Source organism: Acomys minous, assembly GCF_964271855.1.
Source record: "Acomys minous genome assembly, chromosome: 2".
Classification (NCBI taxonomy): domain Eukaryota; kingdom Metazoa; phylum Chordata; class Mammalia; order Rodentia; family Muridae; genus Acomys; species Acomys minous.
Window position 1 is genome coordinate 29,150,702 of NC_140484.1, and position 20,808 is coordinate 29,171,509.

Sequence of the window (20,808 nt, forward strand, 5' to 3'; positions counted from 1 at the left end):
GCAAAAAGCAGATATTTCCTCAATGCAGCGTATGTGGGTAAGTTTATCAGAAAGGCCGAGGGCCTGACCCAGAGAGTCCTGATCGGAAGTCATGCTAGTGGGCTCCTCAAAGCTGCGGGAAACACTGTGCTGCCGGAAGCTAATGCTGAGGACTGGAGGGCAAGGTTAGGAGGATAGTGCTGGACAAGCCCATGGGACTCTGGGTGCATGCAAGGGTCCCGATTTGGTCCATAACCCCTACTTTTCAGGTCCCTTCATGCTAGATCACTAGAAGCTAAGCCATGGCACAGGCGCATTCACAGATAGCTCTGAAATGTTCTAGGTCCCAGAACTAACAATGCTCCGTCCTCATTGCTTTTACTGAGCTTCCGTCTACTGCAGTTCTGCCATATGCAAGGCATGTTACTAGGTGAAGAAGCAAGTGTGGGAAAGTATCTGAAAGTGTAAGGAAGGCACCATAAAGGGTCACCAGAGTGAGCAGTTCATAAAGAAGCCGAGCCAGTCATAGGAAAACTGAGCCAGTTTCAACTGACAAGGGCAAAAGGGTAGTTAGAAGACATTTTATAAGACCTAAGTGTGCAGGTATAATGAGGCTGTGTTGCTGTAAATGGTAAATATTTCTATAACAACAATTCTAGCAACACTGAGTGCCAAATAGTGACCTTGTAACAAGTCATACCAAATGGTAGACTTTTAGTACTGTGAAAAATGAATTAGGGAGGGAGGGGTTGAAGGCGGAATATGGAGTTGGTAGTCAAATTCCAGCTTGTGATCCTGGGGCCACTTAAAGGAGGAATGTATAGTAATGAATAGGTTTAAAAATGTAAAATTGTATAGCTAAGTTAAAGGCCAAGAAATAAATTAAGGATAACGTTAGGACAGAAAAAAATGAGATGTAGACAAGGGATCAATTTGGGAGGCACAGAGATATTCCCCAAGAATGAAAGTCATTGGCATGCAATCTAGGATGCTTAAGACAGATGCTCTGCAGGAAGTCATCGACATGGGTAGGAGCATCTGCAACCACTACCATAAAATTAACGTTAACATTGCCTATGTAGAACAGATGGGGTAGAATTCCATGAAAGAACAAAGATAATGACAAAAAGATAAGAATTTGGTGAAACTCAGTTAATTTCTGACAAGGAAAGAAAAGTAGCTGAAAGAGCAGACAAGACCACAGGAGACAGGCAGTATAGAAGGAAAACATCTTAAGAGAAGAGAGAAATTAAATCCTAAGTTAAAGAAATAGACAGTTAGTCAAACATCAAGTCACAACCAAAAGTTTTCTGGGAAAGCTGGATAGGACAAGGTTTGTGCCACATGGAGAGGACAGGCTAGCTGCTCAGAGTCCAGGATACTAAATTACAGTTAAAGACGGCAAGAGGTTTGAGAATTATTCCTCAGCATGGTAGTTGCAAACAATGACATACATCTTGAAAAGCTAGAAGAAAGGATTTTCAAGACTCTCCTTGTAGACAAATGAGAGAAATATTTGGCTTTGCTTAACTGATTTAAGTATTACACAATTTATGCAAGAATTAAAACATCATGTTATCCTACTAAGTCACACAAATGCATGCATGCACACACACACACACACACACACACAATTTTCATATGTTTTGTGTATAAATTTAAGTGAATGTAAAATTAAGAAAACTATGAATAATGGTAAGTATCACAATGCAAATAAACGAACTCTTATTGTGTTGATAGGAATGCAGATTAGCGTAACCATGATAAACTACCATTTGATGTACTAACCCTGCTTCTGGATACTTTTCTAGAGGGACTGAAAAGCAGTATATCAAAGGGCTATAAATGCTTTGGGATCATTGCAGTATTATTTATAGTAAGCTGAGGCATGGAAACAACCCAAATGCCAATAAGTGGATGAATAAGTGAAGAATACATAGTAAACATGCAGAGTAAATATTACCACTTAAGGGTGAAGAACTGCCATTTGTAACCACATGGATGAGTCTAGAAGACTGTTAAACAAAATTAGCCATGCAATGAAAGATGAACAGCACCTGGGCTCAATTATTGGACTCGGATGGACTCGGATGGAAAGCATAAGCTGATGGCTGTCAGAAGCTGGATGACAGAGGGAGGAGTCTAGGGAGTTGTAGATGAAAGAATATAAAGTTTACATAGGAGGAATGGGCCTTAGGATCAGCTGCACTGTAGAGTGACTATTAGAAATAATGATAGTCTGTTGTTGTGTTATTGTTTTGTTTTGTTTTTGAGACATATTGCCCTGTGAAGTTCTGTCTGGCATAGAGCCAACTGTATAGACCAGGCACTCCTCAAACTCATGGCAATCTGCTTGCCTCTGCCTCCTGAATTCTTGGAATAAAGGTGTACACCACCAAGGCCAGCGGATGTTCTGTGTATTTAAAAAAATATCAATGAAACGAAAGGCTGAGGCAGACAAATTCTGAGTTTGACTCCAGCATGCTACAGAGTGGGTTCAAAACAAACTTGGGTTAAATATACAGAACCTGTACCCCCACCCCAGGATAAACAAACAATAAAAATAAGCTTCAAGTGTATTATAAAAAAAAGGGGGGGAGGTGAGAGGGTGTTTACACTTACTGTTTTGATTTAGTCTTAGTGATTTGTACACATATTTCAAAACATCTCCTTGTACACAGTAAATATATGATATTAACAGTTCTTGATAAACTAGTATTTAAAAAGCAGGTAGAACCTGGAGTGGTGACCCTTCCCTATAATATCACTCAGGAGGGTGGAGCAGAAGGACGATTGTGAACTGCCTGGGCTACATAGCGAATTCCAGGTCATCTGAGAGAGAGAGAGAGAGAGAGAGAGAGAGGGGGGGAGGGAGGGAGGGAGGGAGAGAGAGAGAGAGAGAGAGAGAGAGAGAGAGAGAGAGAGAGAGGGAGAGAGAGAGAGTCCAGTTTTAAACATAAATATAAAAAAGACAAGTTGAGTATTTGAACATAGGAGATTAATGAATCTACCTTTAGGGGAGATGTTGAGTCTCTAAGAAAACACTGAATCCATAGCTTGAAAGACAGAAAGAAAAAAAGTGTGTGTGTGTGTGTGTGTGTGTGTGTGTGTGTGTGTGTGTATGTGTGTGTGTGTGTGTGTTGAGAGAGAGAGAGAGAGAGAGAACTGCAATGGAGGGATTCTGTCAAAACTGCTGTCAGTGCCTAATTTATGTCCAATTAGAGGAGCACCAGGGTGTTCATCCTGTGCAAACAGATGGCAAACATTACAACTGTCAGCAAAAGGAGTGCCCGTCACTAATTTACATGCTAGGTACCATGTTACATAAGCCAGCATTTATGCTTTCCTAGGGGGGAAACAACACTATTGTAACCAACGATGAATGTCAAACTTCTGTTTTCAAGAAACGCTCATTGTCAAATCAGAAAATAATGATGAGGAAGCTACCTGTGTCTTCTAACAGCATTGCCTGATGATTCCCCACCCCCTTGTATTATACCTGTTATCTTAGTGCCTCAGTGATGGTCCCCCTAATGCCATCTGAATGGCTGTCTTTCCGGCTTTGTTCCCCCATTCTCTTCCCTTGGCTCTGAAGGCATCAAATTTCTTTGCTATTCTCACCACATACACATCCGTTTTCTAAAATCTGTCTGGTCTTAATTCCATTCTTTCTTCCTTCAGGCTTTCACTTTAGTCTTTGCATTAATTTTCGCAATGGCTAATTCAGGATTAAGATATTTCTGGGCAAGAGTTATCTGATTCTTGATGCTGTCTTCCTGAAGTCTATAAAGGAGTGGAAATCCAGAAGACTGTTTTAGGTGTTCAGGCACTGTCAGGGAAAGGACAGGGGAAAGAGGTGCTAGAGGAAAGATTTAGATACTGCAGTCCTTTCACGTTGGTTTCATGATGGATTATGTACCAGTGGTAATTTGGGTAATTTGTCCACCCAGGTCACCTGTGCCCTCTTCTTTGTCCAGCATGCCGTTCTCTGTCCATGTGATAGGACTGTTGGGACTCCATATGCCATGTTGCCTGTGGCCGCACTACTTTAACTGAGAGGGTGACAAACTTAAAATATGTCACAGTCTTAGCCTTTCCTACAACCTAAGTGAATTTTATTTGGTCCATTTTTCCAGAAAGAAAGTTAGGGCATTGGCAGGATGATTACATGAAAACAAATGTGCCTTGTTAGAATGCTGTCTGTTGCAATCATTTAACACAGCCTTTTTTTTTTTTTTATGGAGCTGTTACTGACTAGTTTGCTTTTCAAAGACACTAAGTAGGAACGATAAAACCCAGAAATGTAGAAGAAAGACACTGTATGGGTTTAGCTTAATGATGTGAGCTGAACTATAGCCCTGTCCTTAGCAAGTGTGACCTAACTACAAAACAAGCACATTTCCATTAAAAAAAAAAAAGACTATTCCAGGAATAGTCAGCATGGCTCAAAGTCATGGAAAAAAAGATGGAGCAACAGCTTGTCCAAGTGCATTAAAGTGCTCACGGGCCTTCCACTAATAGTGGCCCTTCCATCGGTAACAAACAGCACCTCTGGCTAGGATGTGTACTTGAGGCAGCCCAGACTCAGTCCAGTTACTGAACCAAAGCTCCATGCTAACCTTTTACACATCATCCATCTCCAGCCATGCACTTGCCATTTAGGAGATTTAAAAAGCAAGTATACGAATGGTTTCCAGCCCTACTGTGCTACACAAAAAGGGCAGAGTGTCTCTTAGGAATCCCCTGAACTCTGTTAAGAATCCAGCATCGTTAACATCTTGATGGGAAAATGACAGTACTTAACATACTCTTATTTACAAATCATTGTTTGAAAAATTTGACAGGACTTAATTGGTTATCCAATACCAAGTGGTCAGCCATGAGATTAAACAAACGAATGACAAGCAAAACTAAATGGAATCAGCAGGGTGCGTGCGTGTGTGTGTGTGTGTGTGTGTGTGTGTGTGTGTGTGTGTGTGTGTGTGTAAGAGACAAAGAAAGTGAGGCTATGGATTTAAGAAGGAATGAGGTGAGATGTAAGAGGAATCTGAGGGAAGAGAGAGAACAGGGAGAGGGTGATAGGATTATATTTTAACTTAAAAAATAAATAATAAACGTTCAGTTTGAAATTTTAAAAAAATCTAATGAAAAATTTTAACACAGAGAGGAAAATTTTATCGGGGATTAGAAAATAACTTAAAAGATGTTTAAAGAGAGAGAGGACAAGCCTCCTCTGTGGAGGATGGATTCTGTCCTGCTCCAGTTGGTGGCGTATAGTCTTTGTCACTAACACTCAAAGTGGCCATTTTGTAGCTTTCTCTCTAGATGAACTCTGTTTTGCAGGTGAGAATCCAAATTCAGGAGAACCTGTGAGGTAACACTCCATCAAAAGAATGCAGGCCTTTCCTGACTCGGTACCCTTGCCTTCCACGGGAAATTGACCTGCTGTTCATTTTTTTACTATGCCATGGGCTGCTTTCCATTTCATACATTTTCATTATCTATTTTTACTTACATTCTGTAAATTTAAGGAAAGGACAGAATACGTTTATTATGTTTGTTTCTCTATTCTTATTTTTTAGCAGTCTCAGAAATAATAGTAAGTGTTCAGTAGATATCTCTTGAGGTGAATAAATGCATGACCCTGTATCAGTCTTGGTCTGTTCAGCATGGAGACAGCATATAATAATTTGAACATAGACGGCAAACAGTAAACAATTAGAAACTGTAGGGGATAACTAGAGTAATAAGGTGTGTTTACTGAAAAACCTAAAGCATATGGAAACAGCAACAGTAAGGAGTAATCACTAAATCCCAGTCCTAAAGAAATGTTCCCAAAGGCTTTTATCTGCCCTTTTTACTATCCCCACCTCTCTTCACTTGGCCCAGTTGAGACTAAGATCTAAGACCTAGACATTGTTGTTGAGTATGGCTTCTGAAACACACTGCTGTTGAGGGGTGGAGAGATGTTCAGTGGCAAAGAGCACAGGTTCACTTCTCAACACCCAGATGGATCTCACAAGGTCTGCAATGCTGCTTCCAGGGCACCCAACACCCCCTACTGGCCTCTGTGGGCACTGCACATGTGCACATGTGCACATGGGGAACAGACATACATGCAAGCGAAATGCCCAAACACATAAAATAACAGTAGTAAACTGTTTAAAACTCACTGCTGTTGACATTTGAGGAACAGAAACTTGTTGCATTGGGGGGTTGGGTGTTTGGGGTTTGGGGTGGTGAGTGGGGGCACATCTTCTGCACTGTATACTGTTTAACAACTTTCTGACCAGTGCTGTCTACTTAACACTACTTATTCCCCAAAGTGGTGAATAAAGTGTCTGGGCAGTGTCTAATAATCCGTTGGCCAACAAAATCCACCCCTGCTAGGAAGAGTACAGCCAATAAATGACATCTGTGAAGTAATGGTGATGTCATGCCAGTAGAAATTAGACTGGAAATCTCACTAAAGTGTTCCTGGAAAACTCGCAGACAAATAAAAAGGTATGCCAGGAAAAAAATATCTACTGGCCACTGGGTACCATAAAGCACATGCTGGAGGAATCGCACGCACACACCAGGATGAGGAAGCAAATGCTTCCCTTTGCTGTTCCAGTGCCAGCTGCGTGTCACTGCTATGTAAAATGTAAGCCACATTTTCAAAAGGCCGAGAAGAGGCTGACAAAAGAAAACCAGAGCGTGGGGATGTGTACCTACAGTCCCCACACTTGAGTGGCTAAGGCTGGAGAGCCGGTGTGAGGAGTTCAAAGCCAGTGTGACTTACCATAGCAACGCAGGCCAAAATAAATGATGGGAGAGAGAAAAGCACAAATCAAGAGCCAGGACACATTCCACACCAAACCCTATTCTGCCACCCAGAGAGATGAGATGAGCAGCCACAGTGTCTCTTTTCTAAAACTAACTTGTGGTTGTAACCACTCAAGTATGAACTGACACGGGGTAAGAACTGAAGGCAGAAGGAGGTATTTTGCCTGATGCATCTCAGGAAACTTCTAGGACAAAGTTACACATGAGGTCTGGGTAGGAACTTTAGAAATAAAGGAAGGAAGAGTGAAGGCAAGGACTGACGAGGGCAGGGCATGCGCAGACAGAGTCTCAATGGCTTGCCTTTGGTACTGAGTGGAATAGGGTAAGAACATAGGACTTAGAGAAGAAATCACATAGAGGCTGAGAGCTGAGTGTCATCAAGAACTCTCCTAACAGGGGCTAGAGAGAGTGTTCAGCAGCTAAGAGCCCTTGCTGCTTCTGCTGAGGACCAAGGTTCTATTCCTAGCACCCGTATGGTGGCTCACAACTGTCCATAACTCCAAGTCCAGGGGATTGATACCCTTTTCTTGTCTCTGTCAGCACCAGTCACTCATATGCATACATATGTACATAAATACATACACATTCACTCAAATGCATACACACAGACAAAGCTGTCATACATACATACATCACAGGAAAACAATAAATCCACGTTTTATAAAAGTGATCTCCTCGTATCTCAAACTAAAGAAGCTGATCTTCTCCTTTGAAAACTTAAGGACTAGTGGACAGCTGTTGCTACAGTTTCATGTGTTTGTCTTTGAAGGAAAGGAGCAAAGCAAGATTGGTTACAACACAAAGAAGAACTGGTCAGAGAGACTATTAAAGTCACACCCGCCCCAAGGATGTCTTCTAAGGTTGAGTTTTAGACTCAAGTTGAAACAAGTCTAAAGCAGACTTGGGTGATTGTTAAATGTTGCAAGTGAGGAAAACGTTTCTTGTTGAGGGACTCTGGATGTCTGTAGGCGGTCACTGGAGAGAGAGAGAGAGAGAGAGAGAGAGAGAGAGAGAGAGAGAGAGAGAGATGCAACGGAGACAATGATTACTTCACCTGTGCAGATGCTAAGTTTAGGTCCACTCAGGCGCTCAGAATAAGGCGATCACTACCAGTTAGAAGTGCATTGTTTTCCCCTGATGGTCAGAAGACAAGTAGGGCTCATAGTAAATCCCTTGAAATTTAAGAGGCCTTGGTTTCTTAGGTCATTGTTTTGTTCTATACTAGTAAAATACTTGAAAGTTTACTGTATTTGTGAGGCTTGCATTTTATCCAATGTTTGTACTTTTGTTTGAAAATTCAGCAATGCTTTGAGACTCGTGGCTACTTACATGGAAGGTCGATTAAATAAGCCAAAACAATGTTTTATTTTCCAAAATGTAAGCATTAAACAGCAATTCTAAAGTAAAATAACATTTAAAAATCCCACATTTACCAGTCTGAACAGTGGCTGTAGCTGTTCATTTGGGGAAGCCAGTGTAATGCTTCTTAGGGTGCTGGGTGCGGTGAGGCAGGGGCCGGAGCATGCTCAGGTGGAAGTCTGACAAGAAGTCTAGAAACAGTGGCAAAATCATCAAAGTTGAGATCTGCTCCAGATACTCACTGCACATTTCTGGTAGAGTTAAGTAGCTTTGCTTATTTTAGTAGGCACACTTCCCTGGTGAGACAGTCATTATAGGCCCAGCTGGGTCATAAAAGATCTAAGGCTTTCCTTTTCTTTTCAATATGTTTCACAGTTGGTACGCATCTGAAGCGCATGGCGTAAGAACATGAGTCAAATTAGCATCAGGCACAGTATTAGGGATGCCTCATCCCTGACCAAGTGTTACAACAGGAGCCCGTTCAGAACTTATCGGTGGATGCAATACAATGGTCACCTTATCTACAAGCCCTTCTACAGCTATGTAAGGGAATCAATTTTGAATAGATACTAGACTATCAAAGGCAAATCATGATTTGGTGGTTGATAAGGGAGGTTACTGTCTTGCTAGCTGGAGAAGGATAATACGTTATCATTGAGAAAGAAACCTGAATGAGAGCAGTTAATGAGTCCTCTTTTACTGGTTTCCCAAGATGGTGTTTTCTACAGCTGTAATATACTGTAGTATATAACTATATATGTAATAACCATTGAAGAAGAAACTCAAGAAAACATAAATGTATTTAATAGCAACTATTGTTAAATTTAATCAACTTTTAGTATATTTAATTAAATAGTATAAATTAAATAAATATTAATGAAATAGGTCATTGTACCTAGATTTCCCCCCCCCCCCCGCTTTATCTGCACACAGCGGTAACATTAACATATTAAATACTCACCAAGGCTCACACAGAAGAAGATATGCAGATAAGGACTAATTAAACAGAATTTCTCTTACAGCGTAGCTATAAGAAATGCTGTTTGTCTCCTCTTCAAAATGAATGAAGTTTCAGACAGTCCAAACACCGTGTCCCCAAATTGTACGTATAACATGTGGATAGACTTAATCACACTAACGTCCTTACTGAGCACATCACACTGACCACTTACTATAAGCATAACTCAGTCTCTTGTCTTCTTCCATCCTTAGCTGTGCTTATGCATTTAAGTCGTTTCCCCCTTAGTTTTATAAACAGTTCTGTCTGTGCATTAGGCAATTTTACTTAGTACCTTCTGAAGTATTTCCCTTAAAAAACACACAATCAGGATAATTATGGATTTGAAGGTCAGTATGTTTTCAAATAATCTGCTATAATTGTCACGCACTTTGCCCCTCAATGACAATCATGAGAAGGTGGAGCATGCAGCATACCACCATGGCCAGCTTAAATGTTCAATTGAAATAATTCTACAAGTTGCAATCATGGTGAGTCAGCCCAAGGTATGAAACCTCTCACAACCCTGGAAAAGTAGATTTGACATTTTTCTTCTCTTGTGATTGCTGCATGGAGCTTAAGTTGTTAACAATTAAATCTATGAAGATTCGTGAATTGCTTGGCATCTTTATCCTAGGGAAAAATAAATTCATTTTTAAGAGCTTCAGAAAAATTGAAAGAAGAGAAAAAGTCATGATAATCTCCTCCTGAAATACCAAAAGTAAATACTAAAGGTCAGCAGAGCACTAGGGTAGGAAGGGCAGACTAGAAAGACAATGGGAATTGTCCAAGTATCTAATGCGCTTAGGAGCCAGAAAACTGACTTGAGAAGATTCAGTGCATTGATGACAGATGGTGCCATTGGTGGTTGAAAGGGAACAGCTGAGAAAGGCTAATTCATAAATATGAGTAGCTACATGTGAGGGTGTGTGTGTGTACGTGTGTGTGTTGTGTTGTGTGTGTTCCTGCCATCTTGTGTATTTGAGACAAAGGCCAACTTGCAAGAGTCAGTTGTCTTTTTTTAGCATGATCTTTTAGGGCGAGTTCAGGGAAGGATGTCAGGCTGTGCAGCAGGCACCTTTGCCCTCTGAGGCACCTTGCTGACCTGATGCTTCTGTTTTAATACCCTTACCTGTTAATCCTCACAATAGCCCCACGGGAACAAATGTCTCCAAACAATACATCCTAGAAAGGGAAACCAACTGAGGATTAGAGTCACTCAATGATTTGGACAGCGTCATCTGCCTGTTCGAATTTCCGGGTGATCCGACTCTAAGGTTGTACTCTGCTTCTACAACCCATTTTGGTTGTTGCCTTTATTCCAAGAAGATAAGTGGGGACTTGATTCTCTTTAGGGGGATTTTTTTTAAAAAAGACAATTAGAATGGAAAGAGTCGAAGATCTATAACAAAGAATCATGTGATTCTTGTGCACTAGGCTGTTTGTAAAGTAGCCCGAGTAAGAAAACAGAGGCAAAAGGGGCCAAGAGTTTAAAAGAGAAAAGAAAAGGTGAGTGTGACAGGCTCCAGTAAAAAGGACCATTCTTGTATGAGCAGCTACAGGCAAATTGAATATGGGGTGTAAAGTGGGATACGGTGACACACTGACAAGTGGCAGACGTGTGAGTCTGAAGACTTCAACAGTAGCATGGGGACCTGAACTGAAGATGGAAGAATAAATATGGCTTTTGAGAACCCTTAAGTAAAGGTCTGACCAGTGTATTGTGTAAGAGCTAGATCATAGTAAAAATTAGACATCTAGTATTGCACCTGAAGGTATGGTTTCTGGTTTGTTTTGTAACTCTCCCAAGCCTTGTCTCGGTGCATACTGGAGCTAACCTGGGGACACTGAAAATGCCCACAGTTAGTTTCATTATTACAGTGGATTTTCTGCTCATGTTTTATGGGTAGAGGTTGGGGCTTCTAAATATCATAAGAGGCCCTGGGCAGCTCTCTACAGCTAGGAGAGTTATCTGGTCATAAATATCATGTTAGATTAGAGTGTAAGAAATCCTAAAGTAAGTGCCCTGTAAATCTGGTAACTGTGGTTACCTTGTAGAGGTGTGAGGTTTCCATGATATAAAGCTAGCATAAAGTATCATATATACATATATGGAAAATAACTCTATTGTGGATTAGAAAAAGATAGAAAAGACAAATATTTCAGTAACTTGTATAAACAAGATGACAAAGGGAGAGGTGTGTGTGTGTGTGTGTGTGTGTGTGTGTGTGTGTGTGTGTGTGTGTGATATATATACTCAGAAGCAGTGGCACAGAGGGAGAAGATGAAAATGAAGAAATAGACAGACAAGGGCATAGCAGCAGCCAGTGCAGCTCTGCATGCACATACCTCTACATCCAAGTGATGCAGCCATTCTGTGCCTGAGCCTCACACAGCTCACAGAGAAGGGCCTACAAAAAGCCCACCAGGCTAATAGTAATGACCAGTTTGGTGGACAGTTACAATAAGCGTGAAAGAAAGATGAAATAAAACACTAACCTTTAGTAGGTTGAAAAGTAAAATATAAAAGTATGAAGGACAATAGGACACTTTGTTTTAACTGGCTGTCTGGCCACAAAGGCTATTTTATGGTGTAAGGTTAGATACACTGTTCTATTTATTTACTGAAAGGAGAGTCTAAAGGGAGACAATCAGTGGGAAGGGTATTACAGAGAGGACAAGAGTCCGGAGGATAAAGATGAAGGAACTGAGCAATAAAAAGGGAATAGAGATGGCTCAGAGATTAGAGCCTTTCCAACTGACCCATCGTCAGTTGTCAGCACCCATATTGGGTGGCTCGCAATGACCTATAACTTCAGCTCCACATGATAGCCTCTTTTGGCCTTAGTGAGTACACACACACACACACACACACACACACACACACACACGCATGTATTCATACACACATACAAACACACACATGCATGCATGTATGCATACACATATACAAACACACACATGCATGCATGTATGCATACACACATACAAACACACACACACACACACAGGAATATAAACATTTTAAGAGGGGGGAAATTTGTTTTAGAGAGATGTTAGTATACTTCCCTGCAAAAGAAGTACAGTGATAATCACACTATACTGGGCCATGAGTGGAAAATGGGAAGACCAAGACCTTAACATTTTAAAAGTTATGAATATGAATATTATTAAAATGCTTTGGTAGTAGTGCCTGCCCTGAGCATGCAAAAGGCCCTGGATGTTACCCCAGAACAAAAAACAAAAGTAAAAGTAAGCACAAACACTCCCCCAACACATACACACACACACACGCGCGCGCGCGCGCACGCGCACACACACATGTAAAGAAAAATAAGAAACTAATAATCTGCAAGACATCACAGTACACACCTTTCAACTTAGCACTCAGGAAGCTCAAGCAAGATTGTTAATCTTTTCTTTGTAACTTGCTGTCCTTCCTCTGAGTGCCACCAGGTCTCCCCCTCCAGGGGACATGGTCAAATGTGAGGCACCAGAGTATGTGAGAAAGTCATATCCCACTCTCCACTCAACTGTGGAGAATGTTCTGACCATTGGGATAACCATTTAGATGTAACAAGAATAAATTAATAAAAAAAAGAAAAAAAGAAAAAGAAAATAAAGCATTGTTATTAAAAACAAATTAAATCAATATTTTAATATACAGAGACAAAAAATGATTGTTAATCTTTCTCAACACACACACACACACACACACACACACACACACACACACACAGATGTAAGATAGAGAGTTGCTAATAAGAACTACTGCTTGAATTGACCTTGATGAATGAGTAGTGGAAGCCCTAGGAACAAGAAGAAAATGCTTCAAAGAGTCTGGCTAGGGAGGGTGTAACAGGGTCCTGTGTTTTGTTGTTGGACAGTTCTTTGGCCTTCCATGAGAACATCTTCAAGTTAATTCTCATGATGTGGTGAGAATCTGCTACATTTTAATTTTGCTGCTACCATCTTTGCATTTAAAATGTATTAAAATACTAGGTGATCATCATAGTTATTGACAATGGAAAAAGTTATGATAATTTTTTGTTTTGTAGGGCTTTTTAAAGTGTTAATATATTATATCTAATATACAAAGAATATACAGTAAAAATGTTTTAAATGTACATTGTATGGACTTTAAAAATATAGAAGCAACATTTCCCCATAAAAGCGTGATGCAATAAAGACTGCCAATTTGAAGATTGCCAATAGCATTTCTTCATTAAGTTTATTATGTATTGTGTCCCTTGATCTTCATGTTGAGGTCCTAACACCTAGTGTGACTATATTTAGACACAGCCATGAAAGAAGTAATTAAGGTTAAATGACGTCGTTGTGTATAAGTCTAATCCCATAGAAATAGAATCCTTGTAAAAGTCAGAAACACACGCATTGCAAAGCTTATGTGAGGACACAGTGAGACCAAGAAGAGCCTCACCCGAAATCAACTCTGGCCAGTCCTTGGCCTCAGACTTCCAGCTTCTATTAAGCTAGAGAAGTAATTTCTGTTTTTTTAAAGACGTAGTCTCTTTTATTTTGCAAGGCACCCCAAGAAGACTAAAACGCTCACTTCCTTAGAGCTTCTTTTTTTGTTGGTTTTGTTTGTTTGTTTGTTTGTTTGTATGTTTGTTTTTTCTAGACAGGGTTTCTCTGTGTAGTCTTGGCTGCCCTACACTCACTTTGGAGACCAGGCTGGCCTCAAATTCACAGCGATCCACCTGCCTCTGCCTCCCGAGTGCTGGGATTAAAGCCGTGTGCCACCACGCCTGGCTTCTTTAGAGCGTCTACACACAGATGTATAGAGAATTCAGATGACCTGTTAATGTGTTCCTTTTTTTTTTTTTTTTTTTTTTTTTGGTTGGTTGGGTTTTTTTTTTTTTTGAGACAGAATTTCTCTGTGTAACAGTCCTGTCCTGGACTCACTTTGTAGACCAGGCTGGCCTTGAACTCACAGAGATCCTCCTGCCTCTGCCTCCCAAGTGCTGGGATTAAAGGTGTGCTCCACTATGCCTAGCCCAAAGATTGCCTTTGCCATGGAGGCTGGATACCAGGAACATGTATGATTTCTGAGCCTAGCCCCAGATGTTTTATCATCTTTCTCAGCCTTCCACATTGAGAGACAGAATGGTGTCAGCAGAATTCAGTATTCAGAGTTGTTTTAGCCTTGATTGCCTCATCTGTGAAAAAGAGAGAGAATCATGTAAAAAATATAAAAAAACAAAAATTGTGTAGTGTTTTTCATGTTTTCCTTGACATTTTTATTAAACTCCATAAGCATTAAGTTGTGATGTTTAAGGATATTTTAACTTGTGAGTATCTAATGCTTCTGGGGAGAAACATCTGCTTAATTTAGCCTTTATTGTTTGTTCTTTGACAATTTCACACATACACCACGTGCATTCTGAAGATTCTAACTGCTCTCCATCTTTCTCCTCCATCCCCTCCTCATCTCTTACAGGTGCCTTCCCACATTTAAGAGCTTTGTTGTTGTTGTTGATGTTGTTGCTGTTGATGATGATAATGTTGTTGTTGTGGTTTGTTGTTGTTGAGACCCACTGATTTTTATCAGGAGCATCTGTGTGACTGTGATTTGGAATAGCTCTTAAAGCCTGAGTGAACTCTTCATTGGGTACACCTAAACACAATGATGGCCCCTTCCACGGAACCGCTATTAGCACAGAAGGGTCTTTTCAGTTCCTTACCAATTGGAGACTGGCTGTTAGTAAGCCCAGCCTTCTGTAGGTCCGCTAAAGGCAACCACCATACTGTGAGATCATGACTGCATTAGCTGTTCAGAGCCCAGAAGACAGTATTTCATGGCCATTCTCTTCTGGCTCTTACATTATTTCCAGCCCCTCTTCTACAATGTTCCCTGAGCCTTAGAGGTGGGAGGTATAATGTCCAAACACTCAACAGTCACTTATTCTGAGCATCACAAGCAGCCGTATGTCTGCCTTCACCACTCACATTGCAAAGAAAGGCTTTTCTGATTTGTCACTACAAATGTAAGTTTATATTACTTACTACATATTACTACACATGTACTATAAATGTAAGTATTTAGAAGACAACTTGACACCATGACAGACTAGGACAATGAAAGGATGAAGCTCACCTTATGATCTAAGACCTCTTCCACCACAAGTCTTTGAACATGTTTACAGTAAGCAGAATGAATTACTTCCTGTGGCTCAGACCTCAGACCTTGTCAGAAAGAGTTGTTGCCTCTTTAATAGCTGGGACATTATTGTATCAGCAGATCCATCTTGCCTGGAAGATGGATACTGTAACATGTTGGGTTAACAGCTGGATAAGACAGTCTGACTCCCTGCAGCAGGTGTAGTACTGCCTAGCACTGTGATCACTAGCCAGCATGGAGGAAGCTTCCGGCTCAGCTCCAGCCTCATTTCTCTACACTGTGCAGTCCAGATATATGGCATCCTCACCAATATAGTCTTAGCAACTGGTTCTAATGAGAAATCAAGAGTTTATTTTCCCAGTCATGCCATAAAGGCAAAACTAAAAAAGTTCACTGGGAAAGTTTTGTAAGATGACCAAACTAGTAAATAACATCTTTACTTCAGAGAATTTTAAGTCATAAGTAAACGTTTTCTGGAAAAGACACCATGGGATAATGTGTTGTACTATCGAAAAGGTTCATTTACAACTTTCATGCAGCTTTGTAATTACATGATATTTCTCTATACAAACTTGAAATGTTGTACAGTTTTAAATAGATAATTATTTAAAATGTTCTTTAAAATGTTGTTTGATATAATTAATATAGAAGGGAAATATAGAAGCTTATTTTCTTTAGTTCATTTGGAGAAGAGTTTTTATAAACTAAATGAATTGATAATTTAAAATGATTTTTAAGAAAATATGCTTGAACATATTTAATATGTAAGTCATTTTATATTACCCTAGTTTTTATTTTAAAAATGAGAAAATCCTTTAAAAAATCAAATGCTTAGCAATTTGTGATTCTTATTACAAAGCAGATCATAAAATATTCTTGGAATTGAGAATCTTATATGTTATAAGAAAGTTAATAATTTAGTATTAATACTTGGTTTTCATAGGGCAAAATGGAATTGGTGAAATTTGAGTTATTCATTGCATGTCTAAGCATGTCATCAGAAGATGACAAGCAGGGTTGGCCCTTTGCTGACACAAACTTATATCTCTAACTCAAGGTGTGTTTCTTTGTGAATTCATCTATACGGAATATGAATATTCAGGAAATTTAGTGAAACTAGTGATGCACCTAGGAAGCATCGACATTAGCTTTGCAAACAGTGATATTTTACTCAGAGAGTTACTAGAACAGGAGTGGCTCATAGACCTACAAATCACCAACTAGAGAAGACACAGGAATGTCAGGGAGGTCCTGGCAGCCGTAACTCAGGTGCTTTGAAGCTCTGTGATCACACAGCTTCCTATGCAGTCAGTCACTGATAGAGTTCTTCACTAGGACTAAAAATATTAGTAGATCATTCAGCAAAGCTAAAATGTTGTCCTGAACATTCATATTTTGTATACATGAACTTGCAGAGAAACATACCTGGAGTTAGAAACACAAGTTGATGTCAGAAAAGGGCAAGCATTACTTGTCATCATCTGATCACACACGTAGGCCTGCAGTGAATAAATCAAAGGGCGCTTCTGTCTTCCCTTTCCTTTCAAGTTTCTATTACAAGCAGGAGATCTCATAGCAGACAAAGAACTACTTACTGGTGGCTAAGGTTAGCTAACATCTTGTTGTTGTGCAATCTAGATTTTCATGTGGGAAAGGCAACCAATATTTAAACAAAGTTGTTTGATGGGTAAGTGAGAATGAGTCAAAGTGACCGTGAACTATCAGTAAGGCTTTAGGTTAAAGATTCAAATGCCTTGGCTGCTCTGAGAAGACCTGTCTAAAAAGGATACACTGGATCTGAGATGGGAACGGTATTAAGGGAATGTTGTGTGGACACGTGAGTGAAGAACATTCCAGACACGGGACATAGGACCGAAGGCAAATGCTTAGGAGAAATGAGTGGATGGAGATGGCAACAGAATCGGACTTGGGTTTTAAAAAATCATCTTGTTTGCCTATAAGGAAGAGTGTCCACAAAATAAAAAAGTCTATCCTAAGACAGACCCTGGTGGAGGAAACAAAGGGACATGACATAAAAGGGTTAACTTCAAATTATTGAAAGTAGAATCAGCAATAATTAGTGACAGAGTCAATGTAATGGTGGAAAGGTAAGAGGAAGAGTGAGATCTAGAAATTAGTTTGACAAAACTTTCATGTAAAGTGCCATACATCAATGATTCCAAGTTTTCAGGCTGTATGAGATCTGTTATAGTTGCTCAAGTTGCCTGTACATGTGAAAACAGCCACAGGCAATACAGAGTACATAGAAGAGTAAGTGTGTCTGTGTTCTGACAAAGCTTTATTTACACAATGTGCAGTACACACGGCTTGTTTCACAGAAGGTAGTTTGCTCACCTCTTGATTCAGAATCTTTACTTGAACTCATGTAAAGTGGGTTTTTGTCTTTGTTTTTGTTTTTTTTTCTGAGAAACCTCATTATGCAGAAGCTTACCGGTTCTGTGAAATCCACGTCTTTCACATTAGTGTCACCTTCCATGGCAGGATGGAAAGACCTGGACAGTCCTGGTCTTGCTAAAGAAAGGATGGCATCATTCAGAGAATCACAACTCTTAGGCCACCCTGGTCATTTTTTAAAAGTAGCTAAAAGTAAACCAGCAGATGCTCTTGTTATGGATTTACTTAGTTATTTTTTAATTACATGGTTGTTAATATTATTGGTTAAGTCTATGGTAATAGTTTGGAACAGTCAACAATCATTATCTGCTTTGCTCTTATTCTTATTTATACACTTTAAATTTATTTAGTAAGCATATTTTTATTGGTGTGTGTGCACATGCATGTATGTCTGTGCCACAAATGTGTGTGAATGTCAGAGGGAAACTCACAAGAGTCATTTATCTTCTTCCATTATATGAATGGAAGACCTACCAAGGGTCTAATGCAGGCTTGGTAGCAAGTGGCTCCATCAACTGAGCCATGTCAACAGTCCAAAGCCCACCTTTTAAAATGGATATATATACATCCACATGTGTGTGTATCAAGTAAAAACTTAGAAAATTAATTTTTATTTAAAATATTTTCTATGCATCCTCTGTCTTAGGATATTCAATTATTTAGAACAGATTATTCTTTTATATAAAGATAGAATCAGGAAAGCAAATCTGCTTTAAATGAATGGCTAATTTTATAACCCTATTTGGAACTGGAAAAGGTATTTGGAGCTTCCAACATGGGAGTGCAGCTACTCATATGCCCTTGACTGAAGACCACGCCTCCTCTGGTCTGGGAAGGTCATCCTTGGGCAAAGGCATCCTCTTCTGCTTTCATAGAGTACACAGCTTTGGGAGAGACATGTGACCATGAGGGAGGAAGGAGATATCAGCTGGAGAGCCAGATCAGCTGACTTAATTCCAGATAGCTCCCACATTCCCTATTTTGACCTTGAAAGACACTGATTTTTATTTTATTTTTTATTTTATTATTTTATTTTATTATTGTCATCTTATTTTTAACCCACAAAGTCTAACTGCTAACACATGACTACAAAACATTGTATACAAATTGGATATACTAAAGCATAAGTATTTAGTCAACTAGTATGAATATGTCTTTTATATTTAAATACACACCTGGCTTATAAAATGTACTTTATAAACTGTAAATTGTGTTTAAACGCTTTTCTTTATAGGAAACATGTCAATCCCTGATACTTGGACTCTATCAGTTTGGACTTTTGTCTTTCTTAGAGTTTTAGAGGCCATTTCTCTTTAGACAAAGTATCATCTTGTTGCAACTGAAGAACAAAATTATACACATTTTAGATATACCACTGAGTAATCAGCTCCCTTCAGAAGGATGTTTTGGTTTAATAATGAAAACATCTTAATAACTGAAATTATTACCCACTGGGTCAATCACCATAAAGTCCCCAAACAGACACTTTTCCTAGCATGAGTGGAATGTGGAGCAGCCTTTCAGCTGACGCCTCTTAAGAAAAATGTCCGCAAATGGTAACACTCCTGATGGGAAAGGGTCATTATTTTCTCTGTCTGTCTGTCTGTCTGTCTGTCTGTCTGTCTGTCTGTCTATCTCTCTGCCCTCATCTTCCATTTGCCTCCTTCACCTTTGTTCTCTTTCCCTTCCTCTCAGCTTTCTTTTCCTGTTGCACCTTGAAATTATGTTCAAACTACCAGTATTACACACAGGAGACTCTTCAGCTTCGCTCTTCTCCTGTGTCTGCACAGGAAGGCGAGGGTCGGGGTACTTATTAGAATGGCTTCCAGGCCGTGTCCCAGATTGTCCAACAATGGCTGCCTACGATAGCAGGTCCAAGAATCCAGTAGTTGCTCAGTCCACCAGACTGAAGGTCTCAGCTGGTCTTCAGGATGTTGGAAATCCAAAGATGTATGTTCTAATGCCAGGGAAAGAATGGATTTGCTAGCAAGAGCAAACAGGCAATGACACAGCAAGCTCCTGTTTTCCATGCTCTTTATATAGCCTGCTAGCAGAAGCTGTGGTCGATTAAAAGTGAGTTGCCCCACCTCAAAAGACCTGGATTAAAGGTTTATTCTTCCCACCTCAAAGATCCAGTTTAGAAGTGGATCTTCTCACTTCATATGATATTATTAAGGAAAAAAATCAGTCAAGTGTTCCCAATCATTTGGATTTCAGTTAATTCCAGATGTAATCAAGATGACAAGCAAGAATAGACATCACAGGCGCCTACAGCAATATGTCCTTAAAGGGCTGTATGACAGGGACCCACACATTTCTTACAGATTCCTTAAAGGGAATGAGTGGGTGAACAGGAATACAGCCCAGTGATCAGTGGCCTTCCTAGTAGATGCAAGGCCCTTGGTTCAGTAGCCAGAACTGCAAATAAATAAGTCAGTCACTAAATAAGTTTATGAATTAATTCTATAATTCTATTATCTAGCTTATCAAGGTGTCTTTAGGTATTTATTGAGCAGAGGAGAAATACATAGTAATGATCCATTGGGAATCAGCAATATCACTTGAAAGTGCTACATGTTCTTAAAGTGTCTACATATAATATAATAGAAAACATTTTGTTTAAAAAGATTTGCTATTTTTCAGGATTCAATTATTCAATGTTTCAGTATTCTTTTGACTTAGATTGCCTTCTGAACAAAAATTATTTACAAATAATAGTTGGCCCTAAATTCCAAAAGACAAAATATGGACCTTGGCATGTTTATCATGAAAAGAAATTCTGTATGTTCAATGTACAATCGAGAGTGAAAATATTTATATTTTTGTACACAGATATCATGCTTCCTGTTTCACTGAGTATATGTGTCTATATGTTTGTATATCTACGCAGAGATACAGGGATAGTTATTCCTTGACAAATGTATATACAGTGACTTATTAGCTGTCAAAATATTACTTTAAAATTCAAGATGAAATTAAATATGTATACAATAATGCAAAGTTAAAAATAATATTGATTTGTAACTAGTTAATGACTCTAATTCTAAGTAATAAGGCTACATTGAAAGTAAATGAAAGACTCTCCCCT

General features: G+C 39.5%; 1 protein-coding gene across 3 annotated transcripts in view; it reads left to right on the forward strand.

The window, feature by feature from the left end:
* The window catches only part of PRKG1 (protein kinase cGMP-dependent 1), a 1,157,800-nt gene that overhangs the window by 1,021,232 nt on the left and 115,760 nt on the right, over positions 1 to 20,808 (forward strand). The gene's annotated exons all lie outside the window — the stretch shown is intronic.